Source organism: Chamaea fasciata, unplaced genomic scaffold (genome assembly GCF_029207755.1).
Source record: "Chamaea fasciata isolate MVZ Bird 193981 ecotype frontalis unplaced genomic scaffold, bChaFas1.0.hap1 SCAF_44, whole genome shotgun sequence".
Classification (NCBI taxonomy): Eukaryota; Metazoa; Chordata; class Aves; order Passeriformes; family Sylviidae; genus Chamaea; species Chamaea fasciata.
In genome coordinates, this window is record NW_027094129.1 from 853,097 (window position 1) to 880,078 (window position 26,982).

At 51.9% G+C, this 26,982-nt stretch overlaps 1 pseudogene; it reads right to left on the reverse strand.

Annotated features, from left to right (window-relative positions):
- LOC136303938 (inhibitor of nuclear factor kappa-B kinase subunit beta-like) overlaps positions 1–23,865 on the reverse strand; it is a 44,857-nt pseudogene extending 20,992 nt beyond the window's left edge.
- Between the last annotated feature and the right edge of the window lie 3,117 nt (positions 23,866–26,982).

Consider the following 26,982-nt stretch of genomic DNA (forward strand, 5'->3'; position numbering starts at 1 on the left):
GGGACTCCAGAGCCTGTCCATGGGCTGCTTTGCTTGGCAGGCAAGGAAGGGCGTGGGCTGCTCCACTGCCCTTGTTTGCTTTGGGATCACCATTATTTTGGGGGGCAGTGTAGGGGGGAAGAGTGAAAGCATGGGCTTCCCTCACTGGTGGGTGGGTTTTTCCCAAGCATGTCAGAATTGGCCCTTCCTCAAGCCCCTGACAGAGATCACATCTTTTACCTTTTCCCTTGTTTCCCCTTATTGTCTGTTAATTGGTTGTTTGTTTTTCTAAAGGAAGTGTTCTAGGTGGTGTCCAGTTTGGATTGGGAAGTGCTTGGGACCGGCTGTGGCGTGGATGGGCCGCGCCCTTGGAGAAGGCTGAGGACGTGGTTTGGGAGCAGCTTTTCTTCCAGCGGCGGATGGCGTGAGGTGGGTCCCCGTCTTCTTGGCACGGGTGGGGTAAGCGCTTTTGGGAGATGGCAGCCAGCACAGGAGCATCTTGCTCTGGGCAGCTGCTGAGGGCTGGATGCGCCGTGGCTGGCTGCAGGCTGGGCACACGTCCTGCCAGCAATGATGGGCAGCTTTGGGCCCAGCCCTGAGCACGGCCAGCGTGGCCTGGGCACCGCGGGCGGCTGGGACAAGGGCACAGGAGCCTTCAGCTGACGGGCGGTTTCTGGTTTCTGTCCTTGCAGCCGGGCTCTGCGGGTGCTGAGGCTGCTCTGGGCTCTGCCAGGGCTCTGCTGGGCTCAGCACTGGGCCGGGATCAGCCAAAGAAGAAATGGTGTGCCCTGCAGCAGAGACTTGCCTTGAGCATTTTGGCAATGCGGCTCAAGTTTGCAGAGTGTACATCTCCAAGAGAAAACATGATACCGCCCAAAAAATAAACTTCTTCAATACCTTCTGAAATGAAATCAATCTGGGATGGCCCCAAATGACATTTTTAAGCTTGCTCAAGCTGTAGCTCAGCTCTTCTCTGAACAGTTCTGTCCTCCACCTGCCTTTTCCTTCACAATGCTCTCTATTTTTCCCCAATGAGTTCCCAGCCCATGCCAGTCTCCATCACACTGTTGCCTTCCTTGGTGCCCCTCAGCATGAGGAAGACTGAGTCCCAGGCTTAGGGACTGTCACTGGCTGAAGAGTAGTAATGTCTCAGAGGCCCAGAGACATTTTAGTGTCATTCAGAGCTGCTCTCCAGCCCTCAGCTCTCCTCACTGCTGAGTTCCCACTCCCTTTTTGTCGTCCTTCCAGCAGGATGACCAAGGGGCTCTTGGATGTCTCTGTATCCATGCACAGAAGGCTCTGTCTGCGCCAGGGTTTCCATAATGTCTTTGTACCCATGGGTATGGAATGAACACAGAGAGGGAAAGTGTCAGGCACGGTGCTTGTGCACTCCTTCCTTTCTATACAAGACACATCCATGCACACCCCACATACAGATGTATTAAAAGGATAGGGATGGATAGAGATTTTCCACAGAGCTCTAACTTTGGCTCACTTGTAAGCCGGAAGCCAGGGGATTTTTTCCCAGCTTTGTGTGAGTAGGTGTCTAAGAGCTGAGGAGAGCAGCATTTAGAAGCAGTTTCAGGATTTCTAGGCAGGAAATGGAGCTGACAACCATCAGTGTAACTCGCTGTATTCATCGGGATGGGCTGCTGGTTCTTTAGGAATATGGCACAATGGAGAGACAAGACTTGGAACAATCCCAGCTCTCTGTGGATTTGTGCAAAGGGAGAGCAGCAGGAAAACTTTGTGTCTGCTTTGGGGGACACAAGGTCCACGGAGCTGGGGTGGCAGAGGGAAACGCGGGCTGGTGGCAGGTGAAGTCCTGTTTCATGACATCCCAGAGTGGCACAGGACAAAGCTAAAAGCACCCACCACCCCACTGATGAAATCCTTGGGCTGCTACGCATAGTATAGGAAAAACTGCTGTCACACAATCCAATGGGATTTAAAACTTTCATTTGCAACACTTTTGCTCCAAGTTTCAAACTGCCAAATTTTTACACTCAAGATGCAGTCGTACACAATCCATCTTTCAATTTCCTATTGCTTTAAGTTTAAATTTACTTCATATTAGAAAATAATTCCAAAATCTGCAAAAGAATGCAGCTGATGAATCCTTGCCACGAGCACATTTACAAAGCAACTGAGTTCTCATTTCAAAACATCACTTACACCTTTTTAATCCACACTTATGGAAGACTTTTAACTACACGGTTTTTGGGCAGTTTTTATCTTTTGTAATTTTTCCGGTTTTCTCTTTTCTTTTTTTTTTTTCTTTCTTTTTTTTTTTTTTTTTTTTTTAACAGAAAACACATCCTAAAGAATGTGTTTCCTTTGTTTCCTGTTCCTGTATGGAGCAGCTCCCTTCCCGCTGGCCCTGCAGGGCTGAGGCTTTTCCCCGTTGCTGGGCACAGACTGATGGAGCAGCACTGCTGAACACGGGGACACAGAGGGAGCAGAAGCAGCTGCCTGTGTCCACCTGCAGCTCCAAGGCCCAAATTGGTTCCCCCCTGTCCCAGCTGTTGGGGGGTCACACTTTTATTGGGGTCCCTCATCTATTCAGTCCCCACCCTCCCCGGGCTGCTGGGAGTCCCAGGAACCCAAAAAGCTCCCCCCTCTTCTGTCTCCCCACTTACAGGTACTGGGAGTCACTGGGCTCATACTGGGACTGACCGGTGTTATAAATGCATATTATAAACTTGGCTTTTTGCAAGATGTGTTCTATATGGTTAAGAATATTGTGTAATGATATAAGTTTTTTTTAGTTCTGCTATTAGTAAAGAAAATTAGGCATAGAGGTACTAGATGATATAGTATGCTTAAACTGTCTGTTTGGTCGGGATAACATCTAGTGAACATGTGAAGGAGACTCTGCTATTGAGATACCAACTATCAGCATCTACCATCTGAAGAAAGTATGGACCAAGGCCCAAGCTGGAGGTGATAATGAAGACACAGCCAAGAAACACGCATGCCCTAAAACAGCGGACCCAAGGAGGGACCATGCAAAACAGTTCCCGGAATATGGAAACTAGTTTATGGAAAAATATGAACATTCAACAGGTTGATACAATGGAAATGGTATTTAAAGAATGACTCTGATACAGCAGAGTGTGGACTTGGCTAAATGCCAAGCCAACCGGCCAAACGTACTTAGCTTTTTTTTAATCTCCTAACTGACTCATTTTCTATTAAACCTGTTTCTGAAAATTTACATAGAAAGTGAACATTGTTTTTCACAGACTGGGCTCATACTGGGACTGACCGGGCTCATACTGGGAGCAGCCACTGCCGGCACCGGGACCCCCCAAAAATACCTCCCGGGGAGCGCCCGATGTCCCCCCGAGGGGCATCTGCTGCTCGGCTTTGGATCCCCGCGAGCTCCAAACATCCCCCCAACAAACCCCAAACCCAGGGACCCCCCGGGATATTTGGGGCGAGCTCCCCCTCCCCGGCCCCCTGCGGGATGGGGGCGATGATCCCGGCGGTGCCGCCAGTTCAGGGAGCGCTGGAGCCGCCGCTCCCTCCGCTCGTCTTCTCCTCCCGCTCCTGCCGCCGCTGCGCCTCTTCCTCCCTCCCTCCTCCTCCTCCCCCGGGCCCGGGCCCGGCCTGTGAGGGCGGGGCCAAGGAAAGGGCGGGAACTGGGACGGGAAAGGGGCGGGGTCAAGGGAACGCGCGGTCCTAAAACCGCCCGGTTTCGCCTAAAATCGCCAATTGTGCCGAAAATCCACCGTAAATCCACCAGGTTTAGCTTCAAATCATCCAAATGGGCCAAAAATCTCCGGGAATGGGACCAAGACCGAGACAAGATCAGCACCGGAACCCGCAGCAACACCAAGGCTGAGACCGTCACCGCAACTGAGACCGGCCCCGCACAGGCACCGGCACTGGGACCGACATCGAGACCGAGACCAAAACCGGCACCAGAACTGGTACCGGGACCAACCAAGACTGAGACCACGACCGACACTGCGACCGGCACCGGGAGCGCTTCGGAACCGGCACCGGGAAGGCTCCAGGACCGCGGCCAGAACCGAGACCGGCAGCGCTCCGGGACAGACCGAAACCGGCACCGGAACCAGCACCGACACTGGCGCTGATCCGAGACCGAGACTGAGACCGAGCCCGAAACCGGGACGGGGATCGGACCCGGAATCGCTCCGAGACCGCCGCGCTCGCTCCGGGGAGTTTTGGCCGCGCCTCCGGGCGGGACTGGGCGGGACCGAGCTGGGAGACTCGGAGCTTCCCAAGGCTGAAAATGACTCCTTTAGTTTTTCGAATGTGTCTCCCTTAGTATTTTACACAGACCAATCTGATTGGTGACAAAAAGACAAACCTCATCAATCACACTGGTCAGACCAGAGGGACATCAAGAAGAAGTCTCTCTTAGGAAAAGGAATGAAAAACAATGCTACAGCTTTTTAGAAAAACACTCCTCTTGTTTACAGAAAATTCCCTGAGAAAAGAATTTCACAAAACCAAAAGATCTCAGGCACGAAAGCAGGGCTACAATCTCTCTTGGCTTTTGCAGTACAAAGAGAGGGAGAAGAGAAAATAATTAAGGTCTAATCAAAAGGATAATCGGCAAGGTGACTTCCCAACACGGAACACAGGGAATGTGGGTCACCGGGGCTCTGCCCAATGTGGCTCCTCCAGTGGGGGCTGGAGCTGGAGCAGAGCTCGAAGCTCTTTCTGCACCGGGGGCACTGGCAGGGCTTTCCTGATGCTGCCTTGGTTGGTGTTGGGTCAAGGCTGAGCTCTGTGAGAAGCTCTTCCCACACTGGGGACACTCTTGGGGCCTCTCCCCAGTGTGGATGCGCCGGTGGATGATGAGGTTGGGGTTGTGCCTGAAGCCCTTCCCGCAGTCAGGGCAGCGGAAGGGCCTCTCCTCTGTGTGTGTCTGCTGGTGTTCAAGGAGCTTGCTGCTGACCCGAAACCCCTTTCCACACTGGCAACACTTGTAGGGCCTCTCCCCAGTGTGGATTTTTAGGTGCAAGCTCAGGCTGGCTCTGTGGCTGAAGCCCTTCCCACATTCCCCACACTTGTACGGCCTTTCCCCAGTGTGGATGTTCTGGTGCTGGATCAGGTTGATTTTCTGGCTGAAGCTCTTCCCACATTCCCCACACTCGTAGGGCCGTTCCCCGGTGTGGGTCCTTTGGTGGAGGATCAGGTGGGAGCTCCGCCTGAAGCTCATCCCACATTCCCCACACTTGTAGGGCCTTTTCCCAGTGTGGATTCTATGGTGAAAGATCAGCCTGGACCTCAGACTGAAGCTCTTCCCACATTCCCCACACTCATAGGGTCTCTCTCCGGTGTGGATGCTTTGGTGGCTGATCAGACTTGAACTCTGGATGAAACTCTTCCCACATTCCCTACACTCATAGGGCCTCTCCCCAGTGTGGATCTTTTGGTGTAGCCTCAGGTTGGCTCTCTGCCTGAAGCCCTTCCCACATTCCCCACACGTGTACGGCCTTTCCCCAGTGTGGATGTTCTGATGCTCAGTCAGGGTGGCTCTCTCTGTGAAGCTCTTCCCACATTCCCCACACTCGTAGGGTCGTTCCCCTGTGTGGAACATCTGGTGGCGGAGTAGGCTGGACCTCTGGCTGAAGCTCATCCCACATTCCCCACACTCGTAGGGCTTCTCCCCAGTGTGGATCCTTTGGTGGAAGTTCAGGTTGGCTCTGCCCCTGAAGCCCTTCCCACACTCCCCACACTTGTACGGCCTTTCCCCTGTGTGGATGTTCTGGTGCTGGATCAGGTTGATTCTCTGTCTGAAGCTCTTCCCACATTCCCCACACTCGTAGGGCCGTTCACCTGTGTGAATGCTTTGGTGGCAGATCAGGCTGTTGGCCTGGCTGAAGCTCTTCCCACACTCGGAGCACTTGTGGGGCTTCTCCCCATCACGAAGCTGCTCATGGACCACCAGCTCTGAGCTCTGGCTCCATCTCCGGCCGCCTTCCCAGCCCGGCCTGGCTCTTTCCTCCTCACATCCTCGCCAGCTGCGTTTGCAGCCCCTCCTCCTCAGGGACCTTCGGCCCTTTTCCTCTCCGTTGCATTCCTGCACCGTGGAGCCGCTCAAAACGGCCTCTGCCACGAGCTTCTGCCGCGGGGATTTGTCCTCCCTGCTCTCCATGCTCGGCTCCTTGTCTGGGGGAGGAAGGACAAGGACAGGATGGGATTTGCCTCCGTGTCACAGGGAAGGGGAAGGAGATCCGCCGTCTGCTCGGTGCCTGCCCTCCCCGGGCTGCGGCGAGTCCCAGGAACCCTTAAAGCTCCCCCCTCTTCTGTCTCCCCACCTACGGATACTGGGAGTGACTGGGCTTACACCGGGAGCAGCCACTTCCAGCACCGCGACTCCTGAACCCTCTTCCCGGCCATCCCGCCCCTCCAGCCCCTAACGGGGTCCCGGCAATCCCAGGGGTCCCCCCCCTCTCAGGGTCCCCGCTTTGCGGTTCTGGGCTCTCCTCTCTCTGGGCTCCCGCTCAGGGAAGCGGCGGCTCTCCCGGGCTCCCCAAACCCCGTGTCCCCCCGCCACCGCCGGGGCTCTGCCGACACCGGGACACCCCAAAAACACCTCCCGGGGAGTGCCCGATGTCCCCCCGAGGGGCATCTGCTGCTCGGCTTTGGATCCCCGCGAGCTCCAAACATCCCCCCAACAAACCCCAAACCCAGGGACCCCCGGGATATTTGGGGCGAGCTCCCCCTCCCCGGCCCCCTGCGGGATGGGGGCGATGATCCCGGCGGTGCCGCCAGTTCAGGGAGCGCTGGAGCCGCCGCTCCCTCCGCTCGTCTTCTCCTCCCGCTCCTGCCGCCGCTGCGCCTCTTCCTCCCTCCCTCCTCCTCCTCCCCCGGGCCCGGGCCCGGCCTGGGAGGGCGGGGCCAAGGAAAGGGCGGGAACTGGGACGGGAAAGGGGCGGGGTCAGGGACAGGGCGGGAATCGTGAGGGGAAAGAGTCGGGGCGAAGGCGACGCGCGGTCCTAAAACCACCCGGGTTCGCTTAAAATCACCAAAATGCGCCTAAATTTCTCCAAAAGGGCCTAAAATCCACCCTCACACGGATCAGGTCTGGCCTCAAATCACCCTAAGAGGCCTGCAATCCCCACAAAGTGGCCTAAAATCACCCAAAGGGCACTAAAAGCCACCCTATAGCCACAGGGTTCGGTCTAAAATCAGCCCGTTGGGGATAAAATCATCTAAAGGGGTCTAAAACCAACCAATGTCGTCTAAAATTGCCCAGACTGGTTTAAATCCACACAAAATGGCAAAAAATCCCCTTAAAACTCCTAAAAAGGGCGTAAAATCAACCCTGAAAAGACCTGGTTTGGCTTAAAATCAATGAAATGTACCTAAAGCCCACCCTAAACCCCACCAGATTTGGCCTAAAATCATCCAAAGGGGCCGAAAATCCACCCTAAACCTGCCCAGTTTGGCCTAAAATTACCCAAACCCGCCTAAAATCTCCGGGACTGGGACCGAGAGCGGGACCGAGAGCGGCAGCGGAACCAGCCCCGAGACTGGCACCGCCCAGGGACGGGGACTGAGAACGAGATTGGCGCCGGGAGCGCTCCGGGACCAAGAGCGGCACCGGGACCGGCACCGGGACCGGCACCGCCCGGAGACCGGGACTGAGACCGGCAAAAAATGGCTCGAACGGCACCAGAAACGCCCCTGAAGAGACCAAAAATGCCCGAAAAGTGACAGAACATGGCCACAAAATGGCCCCCAAATGACCCCAAACTGACTAGAAACGCCACTGAAATTACAAAATACGGCTAAAAATGACCCAAAGCGTGACCAAAAATGACCCAAGAGTGACAGAAAATTGCCCAAAATGCCGCAGGATGGGGGAGCGCCCGGAGACACAGAATTCCCAAAAAATGAAAAAAAAAAAATCCCCCCAAAATTGCATACAAAAGGAAAACTATAGAAAAAAACAAACTGAAAAAAGCCTCAAAATAGCTCAAAAAAGAAAAAAACCCAGAAAATGCCTGCAAAAATTCCAGTAATATTCCCAAAATTTCCCAGACTACCCAGAATTTCCCAAATTCCCAAAAAAGTCCAAAAATTTCCCTAAACACCAACAAAAATCACCCAGAAGATAAAAGAAAAAAACCAAAAAATCCAAATCCTAAAAATGTCCAGAAATATTTTAAAAACCCCCCAAACTCCCCAAAAATTCTCCAAAATTATCTAAAAATCCCCCAACTCCTCAGATTTCTCAAAATTCCCAACATATTCCCCAAAGCCCGCAAACAGCAACAGAAAACACTCTAAAAATGCAAAAACACCACCCCAAAAGTCCTAAAAATACCTCAAAAATCCCCTCAAAATACACAAGACGTCCCCCAAAATGAAAAAAAATCCCTCCAAAATTCCCAAAAATCCCACGACCCCCCAGAACTGCCCAAATCCTTGAAAATTCACAGAAATTCCTACACTTGCTCTCAATGAAGTTGTGCAGCAGGCAGGACTTGCCCGTGCCGTGCTGCCACTCACCGAGAACTTGAAGAGGATATCTAGGAAAAAGAATTCCCCAAATTCCCAAGTTAGGACCCAAAATTACCCAAAATTCCCACGCTTGGACAGGAAATTCCACAAGTTCCTACGTTTGGACCCAAAATTCCTCCAAAATTCCCCAAAATTCCTAACAGAGGCCCCAAAATTCAAAATAAAAATCCCAACAGAGCGCCCAAAATTGCCCAATTTGGACCCCAAATTTCCAAGAATTAGTTGTACAGAGCCAAAAATTCACAAAAATTCCTTTATGGGCCCCAAAACTCCACTATGGAGATGCCAAGACTCCCCCAGACCCCCTCACATCCCATGCAGAGAACCCCAGATCCCCTATAGGGTCCCCCAGGCGCCCCCGGACCCTCTATCGAGCCCCTACATATCCCCTCAGACCCCCCTGGGGACCTCCAGACCCCCCCAGACCCCCCAAATCCCCCACAGGGACCCACAGACACCCCCAGACCTCTCCGGACCCGCTACAGGCTCCCGCTGACCCCTAGAGATCCCCTACAGACCCCCCAACCCCCCAGAACGCCACAGAGACCCCCCAAATCCCCCACAGACACCCAGACCCCATTTAGGGACGCCCGGAGCCCCTTTACGGACCCCGCTGGACCCTCTACAGAGCCCCAGACCCCGATAGAGCCCCGAGACCCGCCCAGCCCCCTTTAGGGATCCCCAGACCGCCCCAAAGCCCCTACAGACCGCCCCAAATCTCCTGCAGATCCCCCACCAAATCCTCTAAGGAGACTTCCAGGTCCTCTCAGACCCCTATAGATCCCCTCTAGATCCCCTATAGATCCCCCATTGCCCCACCGTAGGTCTCGGACACGCCGGAGCCGGCTCGGGGGACCGGGAACAAAGATGGCGGCGCCCGGGAGAGCCACTTCTGCGTCATCTGCGCATGCGCTGGATGGAACGCGCCAGCAGATAGGCGGGGCCCAATGGAAAAAGGGGCGTGGTCAATGAAAGGGCGGGGAACGAATGGAACGAGGCGGAGTCAGAGACGGGGCGGGAACTGGGAGGGGAAAGGGGCGGGGTCAAGGAAATGGCGGGAATTCTGAGGGGGAATGGGCGGGGTCAAGGGAACGCGCGGTCCTAAAAGGGCCCGGTTTGGCTTAAAATCACCCAAAAGACCCTAAAATCTCCGGCACCGAGACCGAGACCGACACCGGAACCGAGACCGGCACCGCTTCGGGACCCGCACTGTGGGACCGACACCGAAACCGGCACCAGAACTGGTACCGGAACCAAGACTGAGACCGACACCGACACTGGGACCGGCGCCGGGAGCGCTTCGGAACCGGCACCGGCACCAGGACTGCTCCAGGACTGCGGCCAGAACCCAGACCGGGAGCGCTCCGGGACCGAGACCGAGACCGGCACCGGAACCAGCACCGAGACTGGCACCGCTCCGGGCCCAAGACTGGGATTGGCACTGGGAGCACTCCGGGACCAAAAACGGCACCGGCAGCGCTCCGACACCGAGACTGAGACCAGGACTGAAAGTGGAACCGGCACTGGCACCGAGACTGGCACCGCTCCGGGATCGAGATCGGCACCGCGACCGGAATCAGCACCGGGAGCGCTCCGGGACCGAGACTGAGACCGAGGCTGAAACAGGGACCGGGATCGGACCCGGAATCGCTCCGGGATCGGCTCCAGGATCGCTCCGGGACCGCCGCGTTCGTTCTGGGGAGTTTTGGCCGCGCCGCCGGGCGGGACTGGGAGGGACGGGGAGGTTGCCCTGGGCCGGGCGGGACCGCCTCGGTTCGCATCGTTCCGAGGCGGCCACCCCGGTCCAGATGATCCCAGTCTCTATGGTTCTGATCCAGATGGTCCAGCCTGTGAAATCCCAGTCCATGTGATCCCAGTCCATGTGATCAAGAACTCTCCAAGTCTGATTTACTATCAAACCACATCCCACCCACCCAGCCCCACACAATCCCGATCCCAACATCCGCCCACAAAAATATCCCCAAACCAACTGTACCATTTAGAGTTGTAACCCGTTCATTCTTATCCCATCCCCACTCACGTGGACCACCATGATACCCTGAGGTTGCCAGGTTCAGGTGACGACTTCTGGGATGTGATTCTTGAGTACTGGGATATCTAACAGTGGCTTCAGACCACGGCCACTCAGCTGGCTCCTGGCCATGGGAGTGTGGCAGGATACAGAGAAGTATTAATAATGTTAACATGGTTATTTTGTTTTCATGTCACTTGAAGGGTCCCCTCGGAGTTCTCCTGCAATAGCAAAACACAGAAAAATCTGCCACCTAAGGGCAGAACATTAAAACGATGGAATTATCCAGCGGGTATTTATCCGATGTTCTTTTCCTAAGGCATCAGATGCTATCCACGCAACTTTATTCAGAGAAGTTTTCAACACAAGTGGTACTTCTCCCACCGTAGGGAGGTCTACCAAAACAGGGTGTCCCGGGTCATGAACTGGAGTTTCGGGATCATTTGGTCCTCTTTGTGAGGAGATTAAGCTCAGAGGATTTGGGCAAAAAGCAGTAATTTTGGGGCACCCATTTACCCCCCATCTTTCATTTTCACTTTGCACAGCTTTATGCAACCGGTCATCCCAGCCTCCCTCTTGTGGTTTCAGAAGTCGTTTTAAAAGACCGTTAGTCCTTTCTACAATTCCGTTAGCTTGAGGGTAATAAGGAGTGTGAAAAGTCCATTTTATCCCTTCACCTTTTGCCCATTCCTGTACTACTTTAGCAGTAAAGTGTGACCCATTATCAGATTGAATTTCCTGTGGTTTTGGGAAAGTCCCGAACCATATCTGCAATGCTTTAACAGTGTTTTCCCCTGTAGCCCTTTTAAATGCCTCGGCTTGAACTGATCCAGATGTAATCTCAACCCCCACTAACACAAAATGTTTACCTCCTGATTGCTTAAAGGGACCCATGTAATCTACCTGCCATGCATCCCATAAGCCTTTACCTGTCCTCAAGTGTAGTGGGTCATCCTCTAAAGGATGTCTTTCTAGCCGTTTGCGACGCTGCTCACAGGCTGAAATGCAGGTGTTACACATTTCTCTGGTAACGGGCCAAGCCCGGGCATGAGCTTCCTTGGATAAATCTTTTGTACCTGTGTGTTGTCGTTTTACATGCAGCCATTCTAATAAGTGCTCCCAATCTTCAGTGATTTCATCCTTTTTCAGAGGACTTAATTTTGCTAATTCATCAGCTCTGTATTCCATTCTCCTGCTGGATTATCATCTGTCTGGTGAGAGGCTACCCACCCTACAGCAAAATTCCCTTGACTTGCAATTTGTAAAATTTCTTGCCACTTTTCTTTCTGCCACACTGGAATTCTGTTAACTTCCCAATCATTCTGTTGCCAGAAAGGCAGCCATTCAGTGCAGCCCTTATATACAGCATAGGAGTCAGTGTAAATACAGACAAGAGAGGTGTTTTGTGCCTCCCTCTGGAAAACACTCCAAACAGCTCTAAGTTCCCCAATTCGGGCACTGCCTTCCCCTTCTGTAATGATCCGCTCTGCAGAAGAAGTGTGCAAAGCTACAGCTCTGTATTTCCACACTTTTCCTTCACGCTTAGCTGAGGCCTCAGTAAACCATGAATGTGCTGTTTGCTCAGGGGAGAAGGGAGGGGCTATTTTAAGAACTGAGGCAGGTTTGTCTTGGCTGCTGTTCAGATTCTCTGTGTCTTGTATTGGTAAATTTTTCACAGCGCCTTCAGTAATTGAAAAGATGTTATTAGAATGCTCTATTTGTGCATACCATTTCCTTACTGAGGCTCGTTGTGCTACCCCTTCAGGAGGTGGAGTCCCTGTGATCACTATTTTAATGACTCTAAAGGGACCTCTCAACACAATTGGTTGTTTTCTTGTGATCTTTTCTACTTCTATGAGAGCTTGGGTAACAACAAATAAGCCTTTCTCCCAAGTTGTAAATCTTTTTTCAGCATCTTTCAAGCCACGGGAGTAGAAGCTAACAGGTCTGATTGGGCCTTCAGGACCCCTTTGCCATATACGTACTGACAATCCTGAGGTAGCAAATCCCCATTCTACCTGAAAAGGATCTGCTGGGTGGATAGGGCCTAGGGCCTGATGAGCTGTGGCTTCAAAAATCAACAATTGTAATGCTTCTTCCTGAGAAGGGCTCCAGTCCCATTTTACTCCCTTTCTCAACAAATCATCAAGAGGTCTGGCAATAATTGAAAAATCTGGAATGTGTTTTCTCCAAAATACCAATAGTCCTAGAGCTTGTTGGAGTTCTTTTCTAGGTTCAGGCATCTTGATTTGATCTAAAGAAGTTAGGGTGTCTGGTGGGATGCATGTCATACCTCCTTTCCACCAGATGCCTCAAAATTTCACTTCTTGAGAAGGTTTTTGTATTTTTCTGAGGGGATCTGCAAACCAAGGCTTTCTAAGTGGGAAATTATTTTCTGTTGGACATCCTCCACTACTTCTTTTTCTTCCCCTCCCACTAAAATATCATCTATGGATTGGTAAACAGCTACAGTGTCAGGTTTAGATAGTTCTTCTAATTCTTGGGCTAAAGCATGGTGGGCTAAAGTGGGGGAGTGTCGCTACCCTTGGGGTAGATGTGTGAAGGTATATTGCTGTCCCTCCCATGTAAAGGCAAAACGGTCCATATCTTCTTGTTGTATGGGTATCATGAAAAACATGTCTTTAACATCTATTGTTGCCGTAATAGAGTGAGCTTTTCTCCTGAATTGATATTATTAATTCAGCTGTATTTGGGACCGCTGCTGTAAGAGGGTCTCTGTTGGCATTAAGCCGTCTGTAATCAACTGTCAGTCTCCACTTTCCATTGGGTTTTTTAACTGGCCAGATTGGTGAGTTAAAAGGGCTGTGAGTGTTAACAATTACTCCTTGATCTTTCAATTCCTGAATGACTGGCTTGATGCCATCTTTAGCACCAGAGGGTAAAGGATATTGTTTCACAGAAGGGATTTTGCTGAACGGTAGGGAAGGAGCTGTTTGTAGCAGCCTGATGTTAAGGCTGGGAGCTCCGAAAGACCAGAGAAAGCCTTCTGAGTCTTCCCATTGTCTCCCAGCAAGTATATCCATCCCTAACAAACTGTCAGGAATGTTTCCGATGACCATTTGGACAGCTATTGGGTTGTCTTCTCCGGGCAGTGTGAGTTTTACTAGAGCCATACTCATAGACTCTGTAGTTCCTAGGGCATTTAAAACACAACATCGTTTTTTGCTGGGAACAAGCCCACACTTTTGGGCGTGTGTGATTTTCAATGCACTGATTTGGGCCCCTGTGTCCACAACAAAAGTTATTAATATTTGTTTGGGGCCAACTATTGCTGTAATCAATATGTCCCCTGTTCTCGGGTCCTTTGTGAGCTTCCTCAAAAACATCCAGTCTCCGTTTCTTCGCTCACTATCGAGAAACGGAGTTTCTAGTTTAAAGGAGGTTGGTGTGTTTCACTTCCCTGAAGCGGGGAGAGAGCATGCTGTGTCTCATTGCTTAAAACCTGTGTTGGGGAATGTTGTGGCTGGTTGCCCAAGGCTTGTGGAAGAGGAGGTGCACTGGGTTGTTGGTTGGATGATTCCCACACAATAGGTTTGGGACAGGGCCAATTGGAAATTATTTTAGCCAATTTATCATACGGCAATTTATCCATCACTTCTCGTGGAACTCCCCTTTTCAGCCCTAGCAACCACAGCTGCTGCCGGCTGGAAATTTGTTTTCCCTTTTCTGGTTTTTCATTAGGAGAAGCAATGTGCCTGACTCCTCTGGGTTTTTCTGGTTTGTCCTCTGAGTACTTCACTGGTCCATATTTTCTACTGTAATTTACTAACTCCTCTGCTACCTCACTCCATGTCCAAAGTTTATAACTGCTGTTAGATTGTGTGCTAGGAGTTGTAAAAGGTGAGGAGTCAGTGGAGTCAGTGGAACCAGTTTGATCTCTTGTGTGTCCGAGAAATCTTTCAAGTCTATCTACCGAGGAGATAGATGCTATTGTTTTTTGAAGAAAAATTGCTGTTGGTTTAAGAGACTCTGGCAAACCTCGAATGAAGGGGGTCATAATCTCAGGTTTGACAGGCTGTTGCATTGGTGACTCATAGCCAGAGATTAATTTTCTTTCCTGTATCATTTGCAAGCATGCAGCTTTGTGTATGTTTTCTAGGAGTTGGTCTGAGGTACCGACTATTGCCAGAGGGTCGCCCGTCTCTAGGGGATTTAACCCCCCTGCCCAGTGAGCTGCACGCTGTGTCAGGGACCATGGAGCATGTGTGTTTCCTGTTGTTAAGAAAACTCCATGTCCCCAGTAGCCACTTGCTTCCTGTTCACTTAATTTAATTTGGTCGCCCCCTGTGAGGGAAACTCTGAAGACATACTCCATCTCCGATTCACTAGGGAGGCGGGAGTATTCTTTCTTTAATTTAGCTAATTCAGTGGCTGTGTATGGTATTTCTTTGGTGGTTATGTGGGGATCATGATCCTCTTCATTTATATAATTATATTCTGTTTTAATGAGAGGTCTCAAGTTGGAATAACAGTGCTCCCCACAATTTTGCATGTGGACTAATTCTTTCTGAGGGTATATTTGTTTCATTTTGTATGTCTCCTTTCCTTCTATTTCTGTGGGTAAATCTGCAGATTTTAAATTTTTGCTTCGCTCTTCTGCAAGAGAAATCTGCAGCAAATAATTCTGATTTCTTTCCTGTTCTAATTGTTTTTGCAAAGCTTCCACCAAATTCTGCAGGGATTCTATGACTGCTTTTTCTTCACTCACCCGTTCAAAACGGGTTTCTATGGCTGCCGAAAGACAGGCCCCCAAAACTGAGCAAAGAATGGTTTTATTTCTGCCCAGTTTGTATCTAGCATCATGTTGCAAAGAATATATTCTATCTACAATCTTTTCAAAGTTAAACCAATTATTCTGTGCCCACCTTTCTCCGTCTGGAGAAGGTCTAGCACCATGTTTGGCTAGCAAAGCATAAAATGCATTCTTATCTTTTTCACTCATTTTGGGCAGGGACCAAAACCACTCTCAGGGAGGTACGCTTCAAGTTACACCAAAGGCACAGCTAAAACTGTGTTTCCCTTTGCTTCCCTGGAATGGGCGAGGAGACCAAAACTGCCTGGGAGGTTCACCTTAGTTCCAAAGAGTTGTCTCCTCAACTACACCAAGCAGCCCAAAACACACAAAAACTAACTACAGTCCCATCTTTTGCACAATGAGATCCTTTTGTGAAATCCTGATGACAGGGAGTGCTATACGCCTGGGTGTATACAGTTTGCGGGAATTTTCCCTCGCCCCCCTTGCTTTCTAACAGCGCTCACCCAAGTGGCGTGCTAGGTGCGGCTGAGACGAGGGTCCTTCCCCTGTTACAAGCTATACAAAACCCGCAACCCCTCTGTCCATCAAGATCCTGACCGTGACGCCCATTTCATGTCAGGGTCCACAAATATACGCAGGGAACCTGATGGCTTGTTTTAGGGATCTCAGAGCGCAAAAGACACAGCAGGGAACAACTCAGTTTACTCCATCAAAAATGCACCTTTATTTAGTGCCAACAAATGCCATAGTGGGGAGAGAAATAAAAAATAGTAAGAAAGAGAGAGAAAGAGGGGAAGGGGATTATAGCTATGAACGTGGAGGGTCGAGTCTTCGACGCCTAACGATGCCTATAGACGCGATCTTCTCCAGTGGGGTGATCACAAAAGTGAGCGGGGGTCTCCAGAGGTTCTATAGGTTGGTCAAGGCGGGAAGCAAAGCAAGGGGCACAGAGCCAAAGCAGGAACCAGCTGTGTAAAGGCTGAGTGCTCAGGAACAAGCTGCAAACCGTACCTCCAGTACGGACAGCCCAGTTTGGACAGGCAGCCTTGGCTCAGTCCACTGTGACCAGTTCCATTGTTCTTGCACTCCGTTCTCATGGAGATGCATACCAGTCCTCCGAGACTTGGCAAGCGTTCCACCTCAGCCAGGCCAGGGGCTGCTTTCAGAGCCTGGGGTCTCAGTTCTCAATCATTGGAGACAGTCGTGAGGCATATCACATCCTTGGACAGACTCTGACAGCTTCCTGTCATGGGCAGAGTGGGAGCTTCAGGCAAAAGCTTCATTTCTTCACTGGAGAAACTCCTGCTGAGTCATGAGGTGGAGAAATGACACCCAACAGACACCATGGATCCTCAAACCCCTCCAGGATGCCTGACTTTTCAAATTCCATCTAAGAGAGGAGACTGGGAGTGGCTGGATCCAATCCTAGTCCCAGACTTTGTCAAAGGTTTACGTGTAAAAGACTGGACAGGTGGAATTGAACTGCAATGCAATTTGTCCCCCAGGATTACCGATCCAATACCAGATATATTTCCATAAATGCAGCTATGATTGATTCTGATCAGGATTAGACAGAAAGATTTATTTACACAACAGAGCAAATAGAGAAAAGAGAGTTATTTACTCCACAGTATAGGAGCTGTAACAATTATATAGAATATAGTGCTCTAGGAAGCAATTTTGAAGTAAACAGGGCCTTGTTGGACTTGTTTGAGCCCATTCCAGGCAGAGCCTCCTGCTCCATGAGGAACTGCCTTTCCTGTGCCATGACCAGGGCAGGTCCCGCTGCAGGAAAAGCCCCAGGCCAAGCCAACACAACGAAGGGCTCGGGCACAAGTGCAGAGTGCCGTGCTGGGAGCTGTGCCAGGGAGAGCCTGAGGCACCAAAGGCACCTTGGCAGCAGCAGCTGCTTCCAGGCCATGGCCAGAAGCCTCCCTTGGCAGCCCGGTCTGCTGGCCCCCACTGCACAGCTGCTGCTTCAGGGCTCATTTCTGCCCGGGCTCTGCCCCAGCCCGCAGAGTGACACCTCAGCCCTGACTCTGGCACAGCCGCTGTGCCTGAGCCCTGCAAAGCCTCAAGGTCACCTGCGCCTCCCTGGCTCTGGCAGCCCCTGGGGCAGGGGGGGAAAGGCCAGAGAAGGGGCTGGCTTTGGCTGCTGGATGTGGGCTCCAGCAGAGACAAGGAGGAGTCAAGGGAGTGGATGGAGTCCAGCCAGCAGCCCCTTCTCCCCATGCAATCCTGGAATGGTTGGGATGGGAAGAGCTCTGCAGTGCTCATCTCATCCAAACGCCTGCGATGAGCAGGGACATCTTTCACCAGATCGGGTTGTTCAGAGCCCTGTCCCAGCTGGACCTGAATGTTTCCAGGGAGGGGGCATTGACCAGCTCTCTGGGAAAGCCTGTCCTGGTGGATCACCAGCCTCATGCTCAAAAATTTCTTCCTTATCTCTCTGCATCTGAACCTCCCTTCCTTCAGTTTAAAACCAGCACCCTTTGTCCTATTGGGACAGGCCCTCCTAAAACCTTTGTCCACCATTGCATTCCCAATGAGCCAGGTTTCCGTGGCAGTTGCCGGGACAGGTGACCCAGGTGTGCTGTCCCAGTGAGGGTTGCCATGGAACCAGTGCCCAGCACTGCCCCTTTCTGCCTGGCTGAGCTGCCTTTGGCCCTGGCAGCGGCGTTTGCTGCTGGTTCCGCGGCGCCTGAGCAGCCGGCGCGGCACAGGGCAGGTGGCCGTGGCACAGCCCCCAGCAAGGGATCCCCTCTGGCTCTGGCCACTGACACCAGCCCTGGGCAAGGGGCCCAGGCACTGGGCTCAGGCCAGTGTCCGTGGCCACAGCCCCTTGCCATGGCCCCGGGCAGCTTGGGATGATGATCCAGCCTCCCTCCTGGCCCAGGCCTGGGCTGCAGCGCCCTTCCCCACAGCCTGTGTGCACAGAAGCACTTCCAGGGCTCTCTGCATTTCCCTTGCCCTCACTCTTGCCTCACTCACACACCTCCCAACAACCCACCTGGAGCTTTGACTTGCAAGGAGTTCAAAGCTTGTCTGTCCTTGAGGAGTTGGTCTAATTCTGCCTCCAGCCGACTCTAAATTTTTGTTTATCGTACATCTTCGTTGGTGTCTAAAACATTCCTTGCATGGTTCTGCCTTGGGGAAGGGGAACCTCCTTGGTGACACCTTGGGCTTGCCACAAATTGAGGAGATTGTTTGGAACTTAGGAGGTTTTGATTGCTAAGAAAGGAAGAAAACCTCTCTTTGTCTGAGTGAACCCAGTTCTCTGAGCAAAGCAGGTCCCAGGTGAGTGAGGAGAGGCAGGATGGGGTTAGGGAATGTGGAGCATGGTTGTCCAAAGTGGATCAGACCTCAAGGCACAGCTCCTCTGACCAGGCCAGACTTCCTTAGGAGAGACCCTGGATCAGTATCAGTCACTTGAATGCTGCAATGACCTCTGCTCTCAAGAGAAAAATACCCCCTTTGAAAAGAAGAGTGTTGATTCCTTCAACGCTCTTTGAAATATTTCTCCATAACTCTAGGAAAAAAGACTTCCTAAGGAACTGCACCAGGCCAGAAGGAAATCAAGGCACAGCCGTGGTTTGTCAGGACTTGCTTTCTCCTAATGAGCCCAGTGATGCATTTGGTGCTGAGCCCTGGAACCTCAGGGCCTGAGAAGAGATTGCACAAACCTTTCCAGGAGTCAAAGTCAGAGGAAAAACCCAAAGTGTCTGGAAGCATTAAAGGGTCACCCTGTGGTCCATCCCCAACACAGGTTCCTCATGGAGTCCTTGGAGGAGAGAACTGGAGGCCAGGATTGCACCAAAACCTCTCAGAGACTCAGTGTGGGAAGGAAAAACCCAAAGTACCTTAAACACCCTGAGTATCTCAAAGCATTAATGAGCCCCACTGAGTGTCAATGCACAGCTCTCAAGGGACTCCTTAAAGCAGATAATTGGGGCCATGATTGCACAAACCTCTCAGAGACTCAGTGGCAAAAAGAAGTGCTTAAATGACCCCGATTACCTTGAAGCATGAATGAGCTCCACCGAGTGTTGTTACTGAGTAAAAATCTCAAGGGACTGATTAGAGCAAATAATTGGAGGCCACGAGTGCACAAACCTCTCAGACTCAGTGTCAAAAAAAAGTCCTTGAATAAACCTTGAGTAGCCGGAATTACTGATGAGCCCCACTGAGTGCTTTTACTGATTGAGAATCTCAAAGGACTTGTTAAAGTAGATAATTTGGGCAACAATGGCACAAACCTTTCACAAAGTCAGTTTTAAAAGGGAAGCATCAAGTACCTTTAAAAACCTGAAGTGCTTTGAAGCATTAATGAGTGCACTGAGTGTCATTACTGACAAAGCCTCTCAAGGGACTAATTAAAGCAGATAACTGGAGGCCGTGATTGCACAAACCTCTCTGAGACTCCAAGGCAAAAGCAAAGCCCTAAGTCCTTTGAAAAGCCTGCAGTCCCTGGGAGCATTAAGGAGCCCCCAGGGCCATTCCTGACCAAGGCTCCCCAGGGACTCCTTCCAGCACATCCTTGAGGCCACTGGGATGGGAGGGGGATGCCGAGGGCAGGACAAGGGGCTGACAGTGCCCAGCCTTGCCGGGGCTGTGCCAGGAGGCCCCAGGGCCTCAGGACAAGGTGACTCCTCACGGCCCTTGGTGGCACAGAGGCTGCTGTGGCCCAGGGCACCAAGACTTGGCTCCTCTTTGTCCCCACGTGTCATCACTGCCTGCACTTCTCTGCTCTGGCTGGGGCCTGGGGACACTTTCTCTGTCGTGTCCCTCAGCGGGACCCAGTAAAACTTCAAGAAACTTTGGAGCTGGATTCTGACTTTGAATTCTTGAGAGGTTTCTCCAGCTCCCTCTCAGGGACTGATGTTCAGGGCCTCAGCACAAGCCTGGAGAGGGTCACTCAAGCCCTTGTGCCGTGTCTGTGCTGCTGAGCTGGGCCGGGCTCCTGGCACAGAGGCAGCTCCTGGCAAGGGCAGCGCTGCAGAGAGACAGCTCTGCCCAGGAGCAGCTCCTGTGCCCAGCCCAGCAGGGCTGGGGCACTGCCTGCAGCCACCCCGGGCACAGCACACAGGCACAGAGGGCTTCAACTCAGCCTGGGCTGGCAGCACAGAGCAGAGCTCACTGAGGGCTCACTGGGGGACAAATCCTCGCAGCGTTAGGAAGAGTCACTCCCAGGCTGGGGGAAGAGAAGCTGCAGCTCCTGCAGGGATCTCCTGAAGCTGGCACATCCCACAGCTTTAAGGCCCTTCCAGGAGGACTCTCAGCGTGGCTGCAGAGCAGGCATGTGGCCCCAGGGCAGGGCTGGGTGTCCCTGCTGCAGCACCCGAGGCACAGCACAGGGCAGCTCCCTGTTGCCGGGCTCTGCTGCAGGGCTGAGCAGCCGGGGCTGCAGCCAGGGGTGCCCAGGGCTGTCGAGCAGAGCAGGGTCCTGCAGCCCAGGGCGCTGCGCTGGGCCAGGGACTCTGCTGCCTGCCAGGGACAGCTCTCAGCTGGCCCGGGGAGCTGCTGCCAGCGCTGGGGAGAAGCTGTGGGGGGAAGGAGCCACCCTGAGCAGGGCAGGTGCTGCTGCTGAGAGGGGCTGTGTGGGGCAGGGCTGCTTCCAGCTCCAGACCAGCCTGGGCACAGCTCCGGAGGACACTTGCCAAAGGAAGCTAAGCCTGGTATTGCTGCAAAGACCAGGAGCTTTCCTGAGAGTGTTTTCAATTTCCTGCTTGGAGAAGGATGGGAAAGTTGGGGTGATGACAAAAACATTTTTGCTTTTGATGCATTTTTCATTTATTCGTAGCTCTGTCAACTACTATTATGTAGTTATAAAACTATTATCTTTAATCAACTCTATTCAACTACTATGACTCTATTCAACTACTTTTATATACTTGTATTACTATAATCTTTCATTAACTCTACAACATTTCCTACCCTTTATCTTAGATTTTAGAACAATAAGCTTCAAAATATATTCCTGAAATACTGCCCAGTCTTATTGTCAGGAAGTGGACCTACAAGATGAACATTTTGTTTTTAAACCAGAGTGTGAGCAGTCAGAAAAAAAAGTGGCACAAAGAAGCCCTTGGACCTACTCCAATGGGTTGACCCAGGGGTTTGTAGCTGTGGATACTGAATTTCCTATTCGATGTTTCTGTTAAATATCCTAATTAATCAACCTCTAATCAATTGTTGAAATCAGGGGCTGGGTGTTCCTCATTCCCACTGAGACACCTGGAAGTTTCCAAGAAAGGTCTGGTTTTTACTTCACTGTTGTAACGCTGTTGCAAGGGGTTTTTTTCTCTTCTGATTATAGGCAAAAGAGGATGAGTGAAGCAGAACAGGAATTGTAATCACAGAAGCACAGAACATTCTGAGTTGAAAGGGACACCTAGGATCATCAGAGTCATGTTTAATCATTTACAGAGACTCCTGGTTTGTAACTTTGGGTGGTCAGTCTCTCTGCTGGGAGCCTCCTAAAGGGCCTTCAGCCACTCCTCAGCCCTCAGCAGCAGCAGCAGCATCCCCTTTGCAGGGCCCAGCAGGGCTCTCCTGAGCTGCCCTTGCCCAGCTGCAGACAGACCCTGCCCCAGGCCGGGCCCTGCAGACAGGCAGGTTTCTGTAGGGCTGGGCCCAGGGCGCAGAGGGTGGCATGGGCTCTGTGAGCACTGGCAGGGACAAGGCTCCTCTCAGGAGGGAAATGTCCAGGCCCAGGGAGAGGCTCAGGGAAGGAGAGGGGGCTGAACAGAGCAGTGCTGGGGGCAGGAGGGCACTGTGGGTGTGTGGGAGGTGCTGTGCACAGCTGGGCACGGGAACACTGTCCTGAGTGCCTGGCTGTGTCTGCCCTGCCCTCCCAGGCACAGCCCCACAACATCTTCTCTTGGTTCTGCCCTCCCCTGATACTGTCACTGTCATCTGGTGCTCTCAGGGAGGCTCTGGCATTTGCAGCAGCTGAGCCAGGCACTGCCCTTGGGATTCTTGCCAGGCAGCTGTGTCCATGGGAATGGGGTGTCCGAGCTTCCCTGTGACCTGTGTGGCTGCGGGCAAAGCAGTCCATGGGAAAGGGGAATGAGCTGAGCCCCCTCCCTGAGATCCCATCATGGGCACACCCGGGGATCTCCTTGCTGCGTCCTTCCAAGCTCTGAGCTGCCCTCCTGCCTGCAGATCTGTGCCAGAGCCTCTGGCAGTTCCCTGAAAGTGCCACGGGGAAGTGCAGAGATGCCACAGCTGAGGAAATGCTGTTGGGTTTGCCAAGGGAGCTGTGAGTGTCCTTGGCAGAAGGGGGTGCTGAGGACCTTGCCCAGAGACCTTTGGAGAGGGTGAGACATTCAGGGATCCCTCTGCTCTGGGCAAGGTCTGGTGCAGCAGAAATGCTGGGGATTTCTGACCTCAGTATACCAGGAATGATGTGTAGGCAGGAAAATAATGCCTATAATTCCTTCCTGTTCTCCATGCCCTTTAGAAGTGGGAGTGAAGATGGCAACAAGCCTTTCTGCATTAGGAGTGATTCCACTGACAAATCCTGAATATCCAGGCTTGTCCCTCTGCCACATGGCCAAAAACCCAGGGCAGCGGGGCAGGGACAGCTCCTGGAGAGCCCCCATGCACAGGCCTGGCTGCTCCTGGCACACTCAGACAGCACAACTGGAGCTCAGGCAGGGACCTGGGTGAAGGTTTTCCCAGAGCAGGAACAAGGGTGGGTGAATCACAGTGGGACAGTCCACAGGGAATGACCCATGTTTGGCTCAAAGCAGCCTGTCCTGACTTGTCACTATCCTTTATCCGTGAACACGTCCCCATGTGCAGCCACAGCAAATGTCCAACAGCAGCTCCATCAGCCGCTTCCCTCCTGCTGGCATTGGCAGACACGCGGCAGCTGCAGCTCCTGCACTTCTGCCTCTTCCTGGGCATCTCCCTGGCTGCCCTCCGGGGCAACGGCCTCGTCATCAGTGCCATAGCTTGCGGCCACCACCTGCACAGCCCCATGTTCTTCTTCCTGCTCAACTTGGCCCTCAGCGGCCTGCACCACTGTCCCCAAAGCCATGCACAATTCCCTCTGGGACACCAGGACCATCTCCTACACGGGAGGTGCTGCACAGCTCTTTTTCTTTCTGTTCTTCATGTCAGCAGAGTATTTGCTCCTGACCAACATGTGCTATGACCGCTCTGTGTCCATCTGCAGACCCCTGCACTACGGGACCCTCCTGGGCAGCAGAGCTTGTGCCCACATGGCAGCATCTGCCTGGGCCAGTGCCTTTCTCAATGCTCTCATGCACACGGCCAATGCATTTTCCCTGCCCCTGTGCCATGGCAATGCCCTGGGCCAGTTCTTCCACGAGGTTCACCAGATCCTCAAGCTCTCCTAGTCCAACTACTGCTTCAAGGAGTTTGGGTTCATTGGTTTTCCCAACTCTTTAGGATTACGTTGTTTTGTGTTCATTGTTTTCTCCTATGTGCAGATCATCAGGGCTGTGCTGAGGATCCCCTCTGAGCAGGGACGGCACAAAGCCTTCTCCACCTGCCTCCCTTACTGGGCCGTGCTCTCCCTGTTCCTCAGCACTGCCATGTTTGCCTATCGGAAGCCCCCCCCAATCTCCTCCCCATCCCTGGATCTGGCCCTGTCAGTTCTGTTCTCGCTGGTGCCTCCAGCCGTGAACCCCCTCATCTACAGCCTGAGGAAGCAGGAGCTCGAGGCTGCAGTGTGGAAGACTGATGGCTGGATGGTTTCACAAACATTAAACTGCTGGCCAGTTTCTCAAAATCACTTGTCATAAAAGTCATTTTTGATACCTCTTGTTGCTTTACTTTGGAGGTTCTTTTCCTTTGTTTTACTTTTGTAATATTGTCCACAAAGCAGTGTCACTGTTTGTGCCATTTCTCATTTTGTTTCTCTCCACCTTCCCTGTGGCCACAGACTGTGTCAATGAGGGGCTGCACTCCTGGTGGCTTTAAAGGAACCCAAGGATCTGGCAGGCAAGTTTTCTGCAGAGATCCCCCTTTGGTTCTCTTCTCTGGATGAGAGCTGGGGGCAGATCAGTGCTGGCACAGCAGCTGTGCCCAGGAGCAGCAGCCCTTGGTGTTGGCAGCGCTGCTCCCGTGGCCCTGCCCCGCTGCCCTCCTGGCCCTGGTGTTGCTGTAGGGCCGGAGTGCTCTCGGCGCCGGGCACAGGGCTGGGGCTGGCAGTGCCGGGGCTGCAGCAGGGACAGGCCATGGGCTCCGCTGGGGCAGCGCTGACGCCTCAGGGCAGGGCCTCGCTGCTCCAGGCTCCTTGCCCAGGCTCTCTCCAGAACACGCCCAGGCCCAATGCTGTGCACGGAAAAGCCCCGTGAGCAGCCCCAGGGTGGCCGTGGGCAGGCTGGGGGCAAACAGCCCGGCTGGGGCTCTGCAGGGTCCCTGGGGGAGACGGGAAGGAGCAGCAGAGCAGGGGCTGATCCATCCCCACTGTGCTGGACACCCCCGGGCAGCGTCCCAGAGCGTCCTCATGCACCTGCCAACAACATCCCCCCTCTGCAGCCCTGGCCTCTCTCCCAGCTCACACGGGGGCCGCATCCTTGCAGGGACAGACACGGCAGCTCTGGCTCAGGAGCCCCTGTTTGCAGTGCCCAGAGCAGGCCTGAGCACCCCCATGGTGTTGGTGTGGGGAGATGAACCTGAGGGAGCACAAATGCCATCAGCCCCTGGGGCCAGGAAGGGCTGGGGGACAGGAGAGAAAACCACTGAACTTTGTTGAGGCCTCTGAAGTCAGCCAGAAAGTTTGTTCCCATCAGCTGGGAGTTTCCTGTGCCACTGCTGACTTATTAAAATATGGATATTGATCTACTATCGATACCCAACTGTGACAGACAGAAGACTCTCTAACAGTTCAGAGTTAGAAAGTATATGTTTAATGCAACGCCAGGCAGTTGTGTGCGATCACTCCCTAAAATGCACTGCCAAGTTACAAAATCTCTTTCTTTTCAAAAGTGTTGAATATCCAAAATACCAATACATATTTATAGCACTAAAACCTCTCATTCTCTGCTTCATATTATAATTAGCTAAAAAGCTATTAAGCGTGTGTAGTTTGTTCTTTGAATTGGGTCAGTGGTCCTTTATATGGGGAGGGGGCGTAAAAAAAGGAAGTAAGTGGAGTCTTCCTCATTGTAAACTTTCAACCTTTTCAATGGATATCAAGATAAATGATAACTGGTCAAACTCCTGTTTCCTTTCTCCGTGACTGTTGAATGGGTTTTAGGATGCTCGAGGATTTACAATGGTCTGTGTTCCTAAATCTATTTATCAGTTTCTTCTGTTTCTCATTATAAACACAGCTAAACAAACACAAAAATGACAAGCAATTAGTTATTTAGATCCAGGATCGTTATCCTTGATCGCAATCCTTTCATCTAACCATTAACTTCTAATTCTTTCCAGCACAGCTTATCTATCTACCTACTTTAACTAATTCTGGCAAAGCTTATCTTTAGCTAAAACATGAACTTTTCTCAAATCCTTACCTCCTTTGAAATTCATCTCTCAGCTCTCCCTTGATTTCCCCGTGGTCTGTTGCAATTCATTGGGAGATCTTTTTTCCTAGAGTTACGGAGAAATATTTCAAAGGGCTTCTAATAAACGCACATTCCTGTTTTCAAGGGTGTATTTTTCTCTTGAGAGCAGAGGTGATTGCAGCATTCAGTGACTCATATTGACCCAGGGACTCTCCTAAGCAGGCAGGTCTGGCCTGCTCAGAGAAGCTGTGCCTTGAGCTCTGACCCAGTGGACAACCTTGCTCCACATTCCCCAGCTCCATCCTGCCTCTCCTCGCTCACGTGGGACCTGCTTTGCTCGGAGAACTGGGTGCACTCAGGCAACGAGGGGTTTCCTTTCTTTTAGTTTAGCAATCTAAAACCCCTGAGCTTCCCCATGGAAAACAGACAATCTCCTTGTAATGGATACATAGTATTAAATTCGTGGATTAAAATTGTGTGTATTAAAACTTTGCAGTGGAATGTAAAAAACCCCTGAATTCCTGGAAAGAGTTCCAGGGCATCTCTTCGCATACCGCAGTCTTTTCACAGTCCAAAGGTGTTACCTCGACATCTGCCAGAGAGGTAACCGGGAAACGGCCCATTAAGCATGGGCTGACCACATCTTCACAGCTCATCAGGAGATCCGATACCAATCTGGGCAGAAACCTTCTGACAGAAGATTCGGAGACTTTTCATTCAGACGTCTTCTCAATTTCTCAGGAAACTCTTTCAGATATCCCTTGCGGACACCAGACATTTCAATGATTATGTTATGTACATGATGTCATGTTCTTCGGGTTCTTTGTTACCGTCTTGTTTTCGCCTCAGGGTAGAAAAATGGTATAAAACACCTCCCCTGAGACCCCGAATTTGTGGGCAGTACTCCGGAGAAGCACCCTTTGCTGCTCCCGGGTTGTCCACCCAACATTCGATCGATGTTGTCCTGATTTATCGTGGCGTTTCCCGAAATTGCTTTTCAAATTTGTTAAATAAATCTTTGATTTTGGAAATTGCCTCTGATCATTTATACCATCCTCAGGTGTGTGCCAAGCCCAAGGTGCCACCAAGGAAGTTCCCCTTTCCCAAGGCAGAACCATGCAAGGAATGTTTTAGACACACGGGAAGTTCTAAAATAAACACAAATCCAGAGCCTGGGCTCTCTCACTGTTCCCAGC